Below are 16642 nucleotides of genomic sequence, written 5' to 3' on the forward strand. Positions count from 1 at the left end.
ATTACTCCAGAACCATTTGTTTAAAAGATTGTATTTTGCTCTCTTGTATTGCTTTTGCTTTTATATTAAATATAAAATATAATTGATAATATATATTCTGCTCCTTTAATCTAGTCTTTCTGTGGTATTACAATATCTTGCTTACAATTATTGTTATGGTCAACTTTTTTTAAAAGATTTTATTTATTTATTTCACAGAGAGGGATCACAAATAGGCAGAGAGACAGACAGAGAGAGAGATGAGTAGAAGCAGGCTCCCTGCTGAGCAGAGAGCCCAATTCAGGACTCGATCCCAGGCCCCTGGGATCATGACCTGAGCCGAAGGTAGAGGCTTAACCCACTGAGCCACCCAGGTGCCCCATCGTTATGGTAAACTTTGAAGTCAGTCCTCAGTCTTTGTTCTTCTTCAACACTATGTTGACTATTGTGAGTCTTTGCCTCTTCATATAAACTTTAAAGTAAGTTTGTTAATATTAAAAAACAAAGAACTTGCTGAAATGCATTAATTGTATAGATAAACTTGGAAACCAGTGACCTCTTGAGCTTAGCAGGAGATAGACCAGGGTCATCAGTTGTCACAGTGGTGCCTCTGGCAGAACCTTTTGCAAATCCTTAGGTAAAATGAGACCTCAAGGATCTGAGAGATGTCTAAGAAGTACTTGATACATCCCTTGGGTATGGTTTATTGAAGTGTCCACCTGTCTGAAAGCTGGGGAATCTAGATAAGGGAGGGAAAATTAGTGATGATAAAACATATCAACAAACATGAATAAATTTTGTAAAACTAATTGTCATGGCTCATATACAGTATGACCAACAGAGGGACAATCAAAAGGAAAGCATCAGTTATGTTTATTGTGAAATTTTTTTTTTCAAAATAAAGCAATGTGAGGGGAACACACTATGAGAAAATTACCATTTTTTAAATGGTAAATATCTTACCAAATGGAATAGGTTTTATATTCTAAGTAGTATATTGAACAGTAAAACATTGGGGCGCCTGGGTGGCTCAGTGGTTTGGGCTGCTGCCTTTGGCTCGGGTCATGATCTCAGGGTCCTGGGATCAAGCCCCGCATCGGGCTTCCTGCTCCGCAGGAAGACTGCTTCCCTCTCTCTCTCTCTCTGCCTGACTCTCTGCCTACTTGTGATCTCCGTCTTTCAAATAAATAAATAAAATCTTTAAAAAAAAGAAAATAAAATTAAAACATTAAAACATAATATTTTAATTTAAAAAATTATGTAATTTTTAAAAAAGGTTAAAAATAGCAGAACCATTTTTCTTATAACTGGAAAATACATTGTATATATATCTATCAAAAATAACTTGTCATGGGGGCGCCTGGGTGGCCCAGTGGGTTAAAGCCTCTGCCTTCGGCTCAGGTCATGATCCCAGGATCCTTGGATCGAGTCCCACATTGAGCTCTCAGCTCATCAGGGTTCCTGCTTCTTCCTCTCTCTCTGCCTGACTCTGCCTACTTGTGATCTCTGTCACATAAATAAATAAAATCTTTTATAAAAAAATTTTTAAAAAAATAACTTGTCATGTCTGGAATCAGGAGCATATGGAAAAAAATAATATCTGAGGACAATACTTCTGCCGTTTTGTGCCTTGTTAATATTTTTAAACAGTCAGGCAACTTTTAGCTTTATTGAAATACCTGCTAAGATACCAGCAGTGCCTTTTGGAGCCCTATGACTATAAAAATTAATTGCAAATATTCAAAATGTTTACTATGGTGTCACTATTTAGGGCCACCACCAAGTATGTTTCAGAAGTAAGCATAACTGTTACTCTTCTGTAAGGCAAAAGGGCATATTTTCAGGAGTTCCATCTGCTGTACCAGGAGGTGAATCAAGTAATGATTTTGTCTATAAAATAATTCACTTTTCAATCTAACATTCCTTATTCCACATTATAATAATAAAAACCAGGAGGAGACTAAAACAAACAAACAACTACAACTACAACAACCAGCTTTTCCTTCAGTGGAAAAGTAAATATAACCTTATGAGTAGCCTGAAATTTATTTTTAAATATTTTTAAGATAAACGTTTTTGTTAGAAAACCATATATTTTATATTACTAAGAAATAACAGGCAAAGTTTAATTAACTTCTAAAAAGTCTAGTTACTTCTATTTATCTATTAACTCATCTCTTTTTGAAGTAGAACATGATCACACCTATTGTATCTACCCAAGTTTGTATGCTTTGGTTATTTTATGTTTGCTATTTCCTTGCTTAATTTTTACAATATTTGATACATAATAGTATCTTTAAGTCCATCTATGGTTTCACAGAATTTGTTTGAACTTCATAAAAATGTACCATACTTTTTGCACTGCCCTTGTTTTACTTCTCTATTAACTTTCCAAGATTTATTCACTTTAGAGTGTGTAGCTATCATTTATTTTTATTCCTCCATAATGCTATGTTTACAAATTTGTATTTATCTGTACTTTTAAAATTATCTTAATTATAAACCATTTCTCATCTCACGTAACACTCATGTTACTTCTACACTTATCAGATATTATGTAACTGAAAACCACAATTCAGCAACAATATAGCACCATTTTTCAAAATTAAATGGCTTACCAGAATTCTTTAATTCTATCCTTTATTTGTATTAGATGACCCTTTATTCTGGTATTTGGCATTGTTCATATGGATGAAAGCTTATAAGTTGATATTCCATAAATAGAAGGATTTATTATGATTGATTAATTATTTTCATTTAGAATGCATAGAATATGGTTGATTTACTATTTCTTTCTTACTCTCTGCCTGGAACATAGTGCTATCTATGTAATAGCCACTAAAATATTAAGTTAATCACCTAGACTTTAAACTGCATATTAATAGGAATAACATACAGAACTCTTCTCAGATTGGGACACCTGGGTGGCTCAGTCAGTTAAACGCCTGAGCCTTTAGCTCAGGTCATGATCTTAGGGTCCTGGGACTCAGTTCTGCAACAGAATCCCTGCTTAGCCGGGAGTTTGCTTCTCCCTCACCCTGCTGCTCCCCCTGCTTGTGCTCTCTCTCACTCACAAATAAATAAAATTAAAAAAACAAATTCTTCTCAGATAGCTAATATAGAATATCGTCTTTGTATTCATCAAAGGGAAAGTGCCATATAATAATGAAATTCAGACTACTTCAAATTCATTTTTTAACCAGTAAGAAAGTACTGGAAACAAGCCAAAATTGTCTTTAATGAATCAAAGAAATAGATTGATTTTCAATATCTTAATGTTTCTAAAATAAATTGCAAGATTTTTATACTAGATATCAGTGTAAATATTCATTATACAAGGATATTCTAAAAACAAACGTGAGAAAACTACTTGTCATATATGATGACAAAAACGAGTTTGACAAAAGTCAGTTTGGGTAAAACTTACAACACCTACCACCTGAAACTCTTGTTCTATAATTTAATTATTTTAATTTACAAAAATACAAAAATAATATATCAGAGTAAGTCTATTGATAGCTTTGAAGGTATGCTCTGGTTGTGCACTGTTTACTATTGAAAGGGGAATCAAATATGTGATGCTTATGGTGTGACTATATTAAAATTCAACAAGTTCAGAAGCATGCGAGGAATAGAATAAAGACAAAAGATGACCCTTACTTATCCTAAAGATAGACAATTGTATATATGTGCTAGTTGGGGAGAGAATCCAGTCAGTAGATGGAGGATGTGGTAGTGGCAAAAAAAAAGACACAACGTTTTGGTTGAACGTTTAGCACTATATTTAACAAAGTGAAATTGTGAGTTAATAGCCTTGAATAAAATCCAAAAAATATTTTCAATTCATTGAAGATTATTTAGAAAAAACTTGAAAAATCCAACTTGATAAGGATTCCAATAAAAGATTCATAAGCAATACAAGTTTCAGAATTTTTAGTATATTTTCCCTAAAAAGCCATTTGATTTAAATTAAAAAGAATTCTATTTACCTGCCACTTAAATAAGAGGAAATTATTTGGTTTTGTAATAAGTCAATAAAATAAATTAACATATCTTTAGAAAACAGATATGCACACTAATTTAAAAATAATAGTGCTTAAGCTGTTCAGCAAACATTTGTAAAATTCCTTGCCATCAGCTAGCTCTGGAGTTCTGCTAGGTGAGTAAGGCCATGTATGTTACTGCTCAGAGTACTGACGCAAAGCAATTTTCCCCTTCACATCCATTTTTTGCTGTTGATAGGTCATGCTATGTTGTTTAGAGATACATAGATGGCCCTACATGAAGGCCTTTTTTTGTGTGTATACGGGTGACTGTGATTTAACTTTCAAATATTTTTTGGATTTTATTCAAGATGGCTCCTGATTTACAATGATTCAACTTACAATATATTTGGCAAAGATGTGAAAGTGAAAGTGATTCAGTAGAAACTGTACTTTGAATTTTGAATTTGGGTCTTTATAAAAAGGGCCAGTGACATGTGGTATGGTGCCATCTTGTGATGCTGGGCAGGGGCAGTGAGCCACAGCTCCCAGTCAGCTAGAAGATTACAGGGGTGAACACCTGATATTCTTACAACCATTCTATATATAACCATTCTTCTTTTTTTTTTAGTGTAATGTTTAATAAATTGCATGTGATATTTGATACTTTGTTATAAAATAGGCTTTGCTTAAGATGATTTTGCCCAAATGCAGGCAAATGTAAGTGTTCTGAGTATGTTGAAATAAGCTTAAGGTAAGCTATGATATTTGATAGTTTAGGGGTATTAAATGCATTTTCAGTTTTTTATGTGTTTCTCTGTACATAGCCTCCTTGTAAGCTGAGAAACATCTCTATATGTATATGTAGCCTTGGTATGGCTTACATATTATTGGCATGAAACATCTAGAACAGTACGTGTGCCATATAATTGTCTACAACATCCAACAAGTTTCTTGAAAACTTGTGCCAAAGGGGTTATGTCTTTAAGGATTCTTATTTCAGAAGGGTTCTCTCAAACGTAAGATTTTTCAGAAGTTAAGTGAAAATCTGACCAAACTAAACATTTTTCCATTTTCCCTATTGAGCAAAGATAGCTAAAATCTATCTGCCATTTTCAACACTGTACTCAACGATTGTAATTCTAATTTAAGAACAGATGATTTATATCAAAACCACATGTTGGCCTAATCTTATACAATATTCATAAATCTCACTCAGAGCCTTGGACATTTTTATTTGTTGAGTCTATATGGTACTACGGACATTCATCTTTTTTGACCTCATAGCTTCATGTATGTCTATACTTTTGAAAATACATGCATCATAGTTCCATTGTAAAATGTCTGGGTTATAAAATGTGCTATGCTATCAAAATGGTAATAAGAACATACAAATGACATGATGTAATGAACTGGACCAGATTGCCAGATATCACATTTCATACCAGAAAGATTCAGTGGTAAGTTTTAAAATGGCCAGCTATACTTCGACTGAATTATAACTCATTTAACTTCTTTCTTTGTGTACAGTATTATACATTAGTCAGTATTAGAGTAAATAAGTACTTTGGACAGATGTAAATATGCTGTAATAAAAAATGTTTTTCTTCTTTCTTTTAGTCCTTTTTACTTGTAAGACTAGCCACAAATACCATGCCTCCCCCCAAATAATTTGCAATCCAAATTTATCTCTAAATGAATTCATTGAACAGAAAAAAAAATATATATATATATACACTTACAGTAGACATGTTCAAAAATAGTTACACAACAGCAGGGCCCTAAATGTAAGCAGTATAGTTTCTTTGTTTTGTTTTGTTTTTGTTCTTTAAAAAAAAAAGAGGTTATGTGAAATATTGGAATTTTATTTCAAGGCCTAGTATTTCAAGACAGTTAACCACACTTACGGTGTCATCAGCCTCTTGTTGGTAGTATGATTTTATTGGCTCCATGGAATAACAGCAAGAATTTACTATTGCTTCTTTCTTTTATTACACACACAGAAAAAAAAATTGACACATTTGCTCAAGACCATCCAGAATCATTTTAACCTATCAAAATTGATGGGAGGCCTTCACTGCCAAAGTCACTGCTGGGTTTTCACAATTCATTTCAGACAATCTGCTACTCCCATTATGATAAAAGAGAGAAGAGTCATAATCAGGGAAGAAAGCTAGATTAATACTTGTAATTATCATTGAATTATTTAGCCTGCTATAGGATTATTATTATTAGTGTCATTTGATAATTTTCTCTCCTTTTAAAAAACACAACTGTGAGTAATTACCCTACCTAATATTTCTCTGTATTGGCTGACTAGCTAGCAAACATTCATGAAAATATCCATTAGCCACACACATAAAATGCTGCATTATGATGCTGTTCAATCAGAACATACCACTACCTGATCCTGTAGCTCTTTGAGGATTTGCAAATCAATTAATTATATGTTTCTTGGATTCTTCCTATACAATTAGAAAATTTATAATAGAGTCCATGAACATTATTAGTTTTACCATTTTAAACCAGCAATCACACTTTGATTTTTACAACAAAAGCAGAAATATAAACACACACATTTGGGTCAGTTTTCTGTTAGTCTGTCTGGATTTCAAAATTCTATTCCTCAAGATAATGCACACCAAAGTTCTGGATTAAACAAGAAATTAGATGGCACCTGAACACTTGGTTTAATATTCCCAAAAGGACTATGCAACCTATTTCTTACATTATGACATTGTTTTACAAAGATCCACACTTTTATAATGTACTGACATTCTTTTTAATCATGATTAAAAATCAAACATAAAATTTCTACTTTTTTCTTTTGCCCCCTCCATTTAGAACTTATTTATAGCCTGATAATTCAAAGGTCCTTATGTTTATGAAAATCTGGACAGAAATAGCTGTAAGACCCCATTCAGAACTTGATATTAATCTAAGTCTTTTGGCTCCATTTATCCTGAGAGCAAAGAGTAGGACAAAGGATTTGAGTACTGTTAGTTTATCTGGGAGATTATCCAAGGTAGAAAAGAATGGGAAAGTTATACAGTGAAGAAACAACTTTGTCAAAGAGGTACATCGTTGATATAATTGTTGTGGATAAAAAATGAAGGCTTGCTTTTACTGAAAGGTCCTGAGGAACTTCTTTAAGTTGTCCTCATGAAGACCTGAAAACTGACAATTTTATCTATGGCTCTTATTTCCACTTCACTGAGAGCTGTCCTCAGAGGACATTAACTCTCCTACACTTTTGGGTTGGGTTGGAGACATTCTAAAATGAGAGAGAGAACATGAGATGCTATCAGTGTTAAGTAACTGCAATTTCCCATGGAACTATCCACCACAGGTTTGGCTATAATCAAGTGTTGGGCCTTGATATCAGAGGGATTTGAGGCAGTATCATTTTAGGTTAATCATTATATCTGAAATTTCCAAAAACTTCAACTGATGAAACTTTGATTATAAATCTATAAATATAACAATAAATCTACAGTATTCAAATTATTATCATAGAAATACACAGACAAAGCATCAATTGATTAATATTTAAATGTTACAAAATACTGAACTGAAAGGATTTGGTCATAGAACAACGTGTAAGAAGTAGAACTTAGGTTTAGGTTAGAACTCAGGATGCATTTGAGACTCAGTTAATAAATTGAATGGAGGGACGCCTGGGTGGCTCAGTGGGTTAAGCCACTGTCTTCGGCTCAGGTCATTATCCCAGGGTCCTGGGACCAAGCCCCAAGTCGGGCTCTCTACTAAGCAGGAAGCCTGCTTCCTCCTATCTCTCTGCCTACCTCTCTGCCTGCTTGTCATCTCTCTCTGTCAAATAAATAAATAAAATCTTTAAAAAAAAGAAATTGAATGGATGTCTGACTATCTTCTAGGTTTGCTAAAAATCAGTGACTTTGTGTTCACGTGTGGCTATGCAGGAATTTTTAACTTTCTCTAAGAAGTTATTAGATTTGATTATATAATGGCAGTAAAGGATGGGGAAAAGCAAAGTACAAACCCCATAAAAACAAAGACACTGAGTATGAGAAAAGAGTAATAGATAAGAAGAATCAATGCATTTGAGGAAAATGGGAATTGAAATACACAATGATTGTTGATTTTTTTAGATGGAGAAAACAAAACTAGCTTGCAAGAAGGAAATAACAGAAGACATGTTGTGAGGTGATACAGAATCCCGGACAAGGCAGTAACGTGGAATAAAGGAGTAGGGAGAGCATATCAGGTAATTTGGATAGGAAGGAGTTAGGAGATAATTGCTTGATAAATTCTATATGGCCCACTTAAATGCACAGATTTCTCTTCTTTAATTTATATGGAGAACAGGGTGTCCTTTCTCTTCCCTTTCTGAGCACCAGAGGTGTACTCTTTCAGACTGAAAACCTGAAAAGCTCAGGACTCAGTTGCTTAAGCACAGCTGAGAGGACATATTTCAATTAAGATTTACATTTTGCTGTATGTAGTAGACTTTCAAAAGTGGTTTAACCATATTTTTTCATTTAACAAGAAGACTACAGAGAGTGTTTTCTGGTGTTGGTTCAGCGTCTTAAGAAAGTGAAGTGAACTATCTTAGAGGTTTTCATGGCTTTTTATTCACAGTTGCAAAAATTGCTGTTGGAGTTCTCACTATTAAGCCCACATTTCTGGCAGAAAGATAGAGGTAAAGAGAATGATATATTGTACGACTGATACTTTGTCATGTGGTTACAATATAAATCGAAAAGAGACAATAAAATATTTGATGTTGTTTTAAGTTTCCTTCTTGTCAATCCCTCAGTGCTTTCTGAGATTCAAGGAAAAAGTAAATGGATATTGACCTGGCAACTATCAACACCTGTCAGTCTCTCTTGGATAACCAATATCTCTATAATCTCTTCTTCCCAGTAAAAAACAATAAAATATATTCATAACCCACACTGTGCCATATCAAGTTACTGCACCAAGATAAAATTACAATGATTTTCAGTTGTTCCAAATGGACAGAATACCCTTCCTTATGATATCATGTCTTATAAGATAGATAATTGGCTTGCTACCAATATACCCAGATGTGACTGTGGAAGAGACAGGAAAAAAATAATAATATTTATTTATTCCTTGGGTTGACTCTGTTTACACAGATGCATTAGTATTAGAAAAGGTTGGTTTCGGACATTGGAATGAATTTACTTAATGGGTCTGTATGTAATTGTGTTGGAGGAAATTTTTAATTGCTACAAAATTATTAGGATTCTATCTTATTATCTTTTGTTAATTTTCACATGTTAACAAAGCCAAAGTTTTTTCTAGCAGACAAGATCTTAAATCCTAACAAAACTCAATTTTTTCCTTTTTTTTTTTTAAGTTTGAGAGCCTCATGTTCTCTCATGCTGCTTTAAATACAACTCAAAAAAGAAAAGGAGCTAAATGGGGCAGTAAGACCAGACTTTTTATTTTATTTTATTTATCTTATTTTTAATTAAAAAATTAAAGATTGTATTTATTTATTTGAGGGAAAGAGAGAGCATGAGTGGGGCTCCCTAATGAGCAAAAAGCCCGATAGGGAGCTCGATCCCAGGATCCTGACTGAGATCATGACCAGAGACAAAGGCAGATACATGTGCAAAATCCCTTTTTTTCTGGGAAACAATACTTTACAAGAGATGTTTGAAAAAGTACTGGGGAATCCACTTTAATAGGAGATACAAAAATTTAATTGATTTTTGTAAAGCTACAGAGACCCAAATGATGGGAATCCCAGCCCATTTAGGTTGTGGACCACAGAGTATTCCTCTTTGTAATATTTTATATTATTCAATGTCTACTAACTCCAGTCCAAGTTCACTGATCTCTTTTTAGATAGTGCAAAACATGGCAAAGAATACCAAACGAGTGCCCAATATTCTACATTTATTATATCATTTCTAACATATAGAAGTGTGTTATCAAGGCTGCTTCTGTGAACGAACATAGTTACGCTAAAGTGTGTTTTGTTCTCCAAGAAATTAAATGCATGATTATCACACAATTATAAAATACTTGTGTCAAGAATTTTTATTCAAAAATTAATAAGAAGCAGATATTAAAACTAGTTCACATGCTTATTTGGGATATAAGCAGAGTTGTGCAGCAGAAGTGCTCTGGGCCCATAATTTGGGTTATAGAATTTATGTTTTCTAATGAAATATCACTAACTTGCATTATTGTTAACAAGAATCTTGTGCATTACCATCAGTTTTCTACATTATAACCTCTGGCTCTACAGTTTGTAAATAACTTTGTCAATAGCAAGCTAGTAAACAGGGTGACTCCAATGGATTGAGATAATCTCCAGAGTTTCTGCTACATAATGCACAGGACTCCATTGAAAGGACACCTAAGAATTTATTTTGCCCAAAAATTTGATCATTTTTTTCACTGTCCTTACCTATTTTCCAAACCTAGTCCTTTTGCTTCACCTTTCAGTCTACGGACAACTCTGTATCTGACTGACTTGTTAATTCTGGGAATGTCGTGCAGATTAGTTTGCTTGCCAGAGGTGGTTCCTCTAATTGATGTCTAAGAACCCTAATTAGATAAGAAAACTTTTTTTAACATTTTCATTGCTATTTATTATTATTATTGCTAATATCTCTATTATAAATAATTCACAAGGGCATCTTTCTGACAAAAGACAAAGTGCTGGCTACTAGTAGAAAAAGTACATTTGACTCTGTCAGTGAAAGTGGTAAAGGGATTTGAGAAAATAAAGCAAAGCACTGGAATTATGTGTTAAAACTTTAAATATTATAGACACATTTACTTAATTTCTAATACTGTTGTTGCTTATAATTAAATAAGATGTTTTACATGAACCACGCATTACAGCAAATATATTGTTTATACAGATTAAATTTTCATCAAAAGGGATGCCTGGGCGGCTCAGTTGGTTAAGCAGCTGCCTTTGGCTCAGGTCATGATCCCAGCATCCTGGGATCGAGTTCCACATTGGGCTCCTTGCTCGGCCGGGAGCCTGCTTCTCCCTCTGCCTCTGCCTGCCATTCTGTCTGCCTGTGCTTGCTCTCTCGCTCACTTTCTCTGATAAATAAATAAAATCTTAAAATAAATAAATAAATTTTCATCAAAAAATAGTAAGTGTATTTTATTGTAGGATCATGATCAGCATTTTGCAGATGAGAAAAGTGAAATTTAGAAAAGTATGTCTCTTCAAATCCCTCATAAAATATCTGGCCTAGATAGAAGGATATACTATCACAATTGAGGAAGATAATTGAGATTACTTAAAATGATAAACTTTACTGTATAGGGTTTTTAAAAGTTTGCCACAGATTCAGATTCTTTTAAAATACATATCTATTTTGTGTAAAGAGAATGCACTGAGAAGTAAAAAGAAAGTGATATATCAGTGCTACCAACTAATGGCTATAATATCATCACCTTATTTATGAACAATGAAACAGTGTGCAATATTTAAATAAATTTAAATAAATTCCTATTTATTTTATATATTTATAAATTTAAATAAATTCCTATTTATTTATTATTAAAGAAATTCCTCTAACAAACAGTATGTTTTGAGGGTTGCTAGCAGGAAAGTGTTGTCCTTCATGGAAGTAATCAGAAAATATGATCTAAAAGTCTGCTTTCAAGGGCGCCTGGGTGGCTCAGTGGGTTAAAATTCTGCTTTCAAGAAGCTATAAGAGTAAGTACTGAGCATTAGCTATTATATGCTATGGATGAATAACTGAAATCTACATTTGAAACTAATGGTACACTATATGTTAACTAATTGAATTTTAAAAAGTTAATAAAAAAAACACTATTTTGTAAAACAATATTCCCAACAGGCTCTTTTGCTTTAAAATACTCACTCTGTAATGAGAGTCATTACTTTTGTCCAGCAAATTCTTACATCACTGTTTATCCCTTCCCTGCTTTATCCCTTCCCAGTATCAATAAAGGCTCACTTGGATTACCTAGAAGCCATGAGAAAGCTTGTAATAGATCTGGCTGGTTTTCACCAGCAATTTGACCACCATGTGCACAGGGAAGTCTATTGATAAAGGCTTTATTGCAATAAGTTGCAAATACATGGATGATTTTGAATTCTCTTTCTTGAGGTCTTGTTTCATGATAATAAATGTAGGGTGGCTTATTGGAATGGATGTTATTAACATATTTTCATAGTTCTAAGTACATGGAATTGTAAAATAGATTAATGAATGTGGCATTACTGACAACCGTCCTCATTTTGAAATCAAATTAGAGTGTACTGAGCTGAGGAGGCAAAGCAGATTTGGGATTATGAGTGAAATAATTTTAAAAAGTCTTAGGGGTATGATCAGACTATTGGGTAATTCAGTAGAAAAATATCAACTGATTGAGATTCTGTGTTCCCTGATTTCAGAGAGACGTTAAGATAAATAAGTAGCACGAGGAGACTAGAAAGCCAAACATAAGTGATACTTTTGTGCCAGGGTGTGTATACATCTGTTTATTTTCTTGCTTTACCACTAAGGTTGCTCCTAGAGGAGAGTTTAAATATGTGTTGGAGCTAATCTCTGTGGATTACACAAGAAACCACATCCTACAGCTCTCCCTGAAACACCGCTTATGATTTCAATGTAATTTGGTTTTTGCATTTTTAGAAATAACAAAATACTTTGCAAACTCATCTACTTTATTACCACCACAAGTGAGTCAGCTGACTCCACATTTTAACACAGTGACAGTCACAGAGGAATGGAGGAGTGAGTAGAGTTATCGATATATGTGCTTTAAAGAAGTATGACAGGGTAGGAGCTATTTCCAGGAACCAAAACATGGGTCTGCAGCTGTGCAGGAAAAGTGATGGAATAAATGACTCATTTCAGAGGAGTTCTATAACATATTAGTTCTATAATGTATCTTCAGCACCCAATTACCCGCTTTGATCTAAAGATAAGGATTTACAGTTAAGATCCCATTTATGATCCGTCTGGCAGGGTCTGAATCATGTTTACTATTGTTTTGACTATTACTTGAAACCTATAGTAGTACTTGGGATATGTGTTGTGTATTCTGTGAACATGTGCTATTTTTAGATTAGATAATTCCTGTCTCGAACCCCTGTTAATTTGTTTGCTTTTGTTTATTTGATAGTGCTTTCAGTAAATGGATATATCTGAAAAATTGCAAAGCCATTATTAAAATAAGTTATTATTATATATAGCATGGAATTGCGCATTCCTCCTTTGAATCCGACACAGCTTCACCATATCCTTAACAATTTGGGAAAAACACGCTATTATATTTCTTCATAAAATTTCTCCTGTTAGGCTGTGATGGTTGTCATCAGCAGTAACTCCTCTGAAGGCTTTGTCAAAAGAGTTGAAAAAAATTGGAAAGGTGTGAATGAAGCTGTTTGCTGAATATAAAGAAAAGAGCATTGAAGTACAATTCACACTCTTACTTCTCCTTCTATGCTTTCAGATGTTTGACATTTGAAAATTTTGCTTCTAGAAGAGATGCCCTATATAATTCTTACTTTAAGGAGCAAGTTGCTTTTATAATTTTTTTTATTATTCTACCATTCAAGTATTTCCATTTAAATTAAATTCAAAACCATTAAAAAAAATAAAAAGTGCAGCCAGTATTCAATTCCTGGGCTAAATAATTTTAGAAAGCTTTGTGTTATTGAACCTACGGGGTATTTCTGTAGTTTTAACTCTTTCTTTCTGTGATTTTTCCCATTAGTCACATAAGTGACTGCAATATAACAGACATTGAGGATAAAGGACTGAATAGAACAATCCTTGGCCTCATGAAGTTGAGAATCTAGCAAGGGAGTCAAACAATTCAATCATTCAGAGACAATTTATTGAGTGCCTGGCCTAAGATGAGCACAGCAAAACCCCATCCCAGAGGAATCATTTTTTTTAAGAGTTCTACCTTATTTTTTTCAAGATTTTATTTATTTATTTGACAGAGAGAGTAGGCAGAGAGGCAGGCAGAGAGAGAGAGGAGGAAGCAGGCTCCCTGCTGAGCAGAGAGCCCGATGCGGGACTGGATCCCAGGACTCTGAGATCATGACCTGAGCCGAAGGCAGCGGCTTAACCCACTGAGCCACCCAGGTGCCCCCCAGAGGAATCATTTTAATGGGAGAGATAGATAATAGGGAAGCCAACTTTAAAAAGAAAAAAATCGTACTGGTTTTTCTTTAATAGTGATGCATATTTGAACTAAATAAGCACATTTTAATAAGAGCAGTGATTGAGAAGAGGTTTTGTAACTGAGTGGTCTGAAAGGGCCTCTCTGAAAAAGTCTGTTTTGAACAGATTTCTGAATAATATCAGCCAGGAAGCTGCGTAAAAATCTCAGGGATGGGTGATTTTTCCAGTCAAAAAACTGTAAAGGCTCCAAAGTCACAATACAGCTGTAAGTTTCTCTAATAAAGTAACTTTCTACAAGGAATGAAAAGAAATAACTAACCCAGGTTTGAAAGAAAAGGGACAGACTTTCTATGGAATTCATATTTAATTAAAGCTCTAAAGGACAAAAATACAATAGAGCAAAATTCTGGTCCCTCTGATATACCTAATGAAAGTTCATAAACAAGGTGTGGTTAGCAAAGAGTGTGTGGGAATGTTGGTAAGGACAGTGGGGAAGAGTCATCCGTGAACATGTTCTTAAATGAAGCAATTCTTGTGTTGTTTTAAAGGGTAACTTGGAGTTTGCCTAAGTGATTAGAGAAGGATGCCTCGGCTTATGGAAGTTCAAAGCCATAAAGATGTGACAAACTACTGCAGATATTTTCATGTATATTTGTTGTTGCTTCTAGTAATGGTGATCTAAAAACTCCTACTTAAGACAACTTAAAAATCCAGACAAAATAGCTTTAAAAGTTAAAAATATCAGAATGATTATAAAAATAAGTGAGGGATTACTGGGCCAAAATACGAAACACAATGAGAGCCTAGAGATATATGCCCTGAAGCCATTTTAGCTATGAGAGCATTAGAAACTGCTAAAACACACTGAGCTGTGTTTTTAATAGACACTTGATACTAGAGAAAAAAAATTCAAAATCCAGCAGCAATCAAATTTGAGGACTTTGGTACAACCCAAATTTAAGTTGAGATCCCCAAAGCACAAGGAGAAGCAGAAATAAGACTAGAGCCTACCTTGCCTTCTGTGTAAACTGAGAAAGTCAACCACTGAATTTGGAGTATGATTGTCTTGTAGAGTCTCAGATATAAGAGAAAATCCTGCCAAGGAGGACCATACCATTATTATAGCTCTTAATTATTCCTACTCAATAAGAGTTTCAAATATAATGTCTTGAACATACCAAAATGTAACAAAGCACACAAAGAAAAACCATTAACAAGATTTGATAGACAAAATGGGATTAAGTATGATATTAAAATGATCAATAAAGATTGTAAAATGGCTTGAGTACTCTGCTCAAAGAAATGAGAGGGGAAGCAAATTGAACAAAAAACTGAAACTAAAAAATGATATTGAGAAAGATTTTATAAATGAACCAAATGGATACTCTAGAACTTTAAAGATATGACAGCCAATTTAAGATACCACAGGGGTGCCTGGGTGGCTCACTTAATTAAACCTCCAATTCTTTTTCCTTTTTTTTTTAACACCTTAATTTTATTTTATTTCTTTCATTTTGGCTCAGGTCATGATGTCAGGGTTGTGAAATAGAGCCCAGAGATGGGCTCTGTGCTGAGCCTGGAGCCTGCTTAAGATTCTTTTCCCTTCTTTTTCTATCCCTTCCTGCGCTCTCACTCGCTCGCTCTCTCTTGCTTGCAAATAAATAAATAAATAGATAGATAATAGACAAAGCAAAATAAAAGCAGATTATGAAAATAAATATAAAGTTTTTGAAATGAAAGCAAGTTCAAAATAAAATAGAGAAGACCTACACAGCTAAAAGTTCATTCAGGAAATCTATTATTAAAGAAGTCAGTATGACACAATGTTAAGATATCAAAAGATTGGAGCATGTACTTTACAGAAAGGGTAATCCAAATGGCCACTCATAGGTAAAAGCTGTTTGTCTTTATTATGAATCTGGAATTAAATTAAATTAAATTAAAAATAAATTAAAACCTAGAATGGCATACTATTACACACTTACCATATTGGGAAACAGTAAAAATGTCTTGCAAGAATGTGAAAGAATGACAGTGCCCATAATAAAAACATTTGAGGTAGGTTGGACAAAATTTAGAAGACTTAAATTAAAAAAAAATTTGGTCCATTCCTGGAAATACAACATTGAATTAAATGAATATTTTCACCAGGATATGAAAACAGATGATTATAGTTATTTCATTCATAACGGCAGATCAGCAGTGGTCTATTTGCACAATGTTACATTAAATAAGAGAGAATATTAACAAACTGGGAGAAGGGGCTAGGTTGTTATCATAAACAGATCTTCTACGGTGCTGATTATGTTCTATTTCTCAAAATCTTTAAGTTAAAAAATTTTCAAATTTATATCTAAATAGATAGATAGATAGATGATAGATAGACAGATATCCCAGAAGCTGCAATGCTAGGCTAAGACCAGGCTTTAAAGGGCTTTTCTATATTCTACTAAATACTTTAAACCATTCATTATATCATAGCTCAGAGTTCGAATCTTCATTTGTTTCCTCAGTTTTCTAATATTTATCTTA

This window comes from Mustela nivalis (genome assembly GCF_964662115.1).
Source record: "Mustela nivalis genome assembly, chromosome: 3".
In the NCBI taxonomy this organism is placed as follows: domain Eukaryota; kingdom Metazoa; phylum Chordata; class Mammalia; order Carnivora; family Mustelidae; genus Mustela; species Mustela nivalis.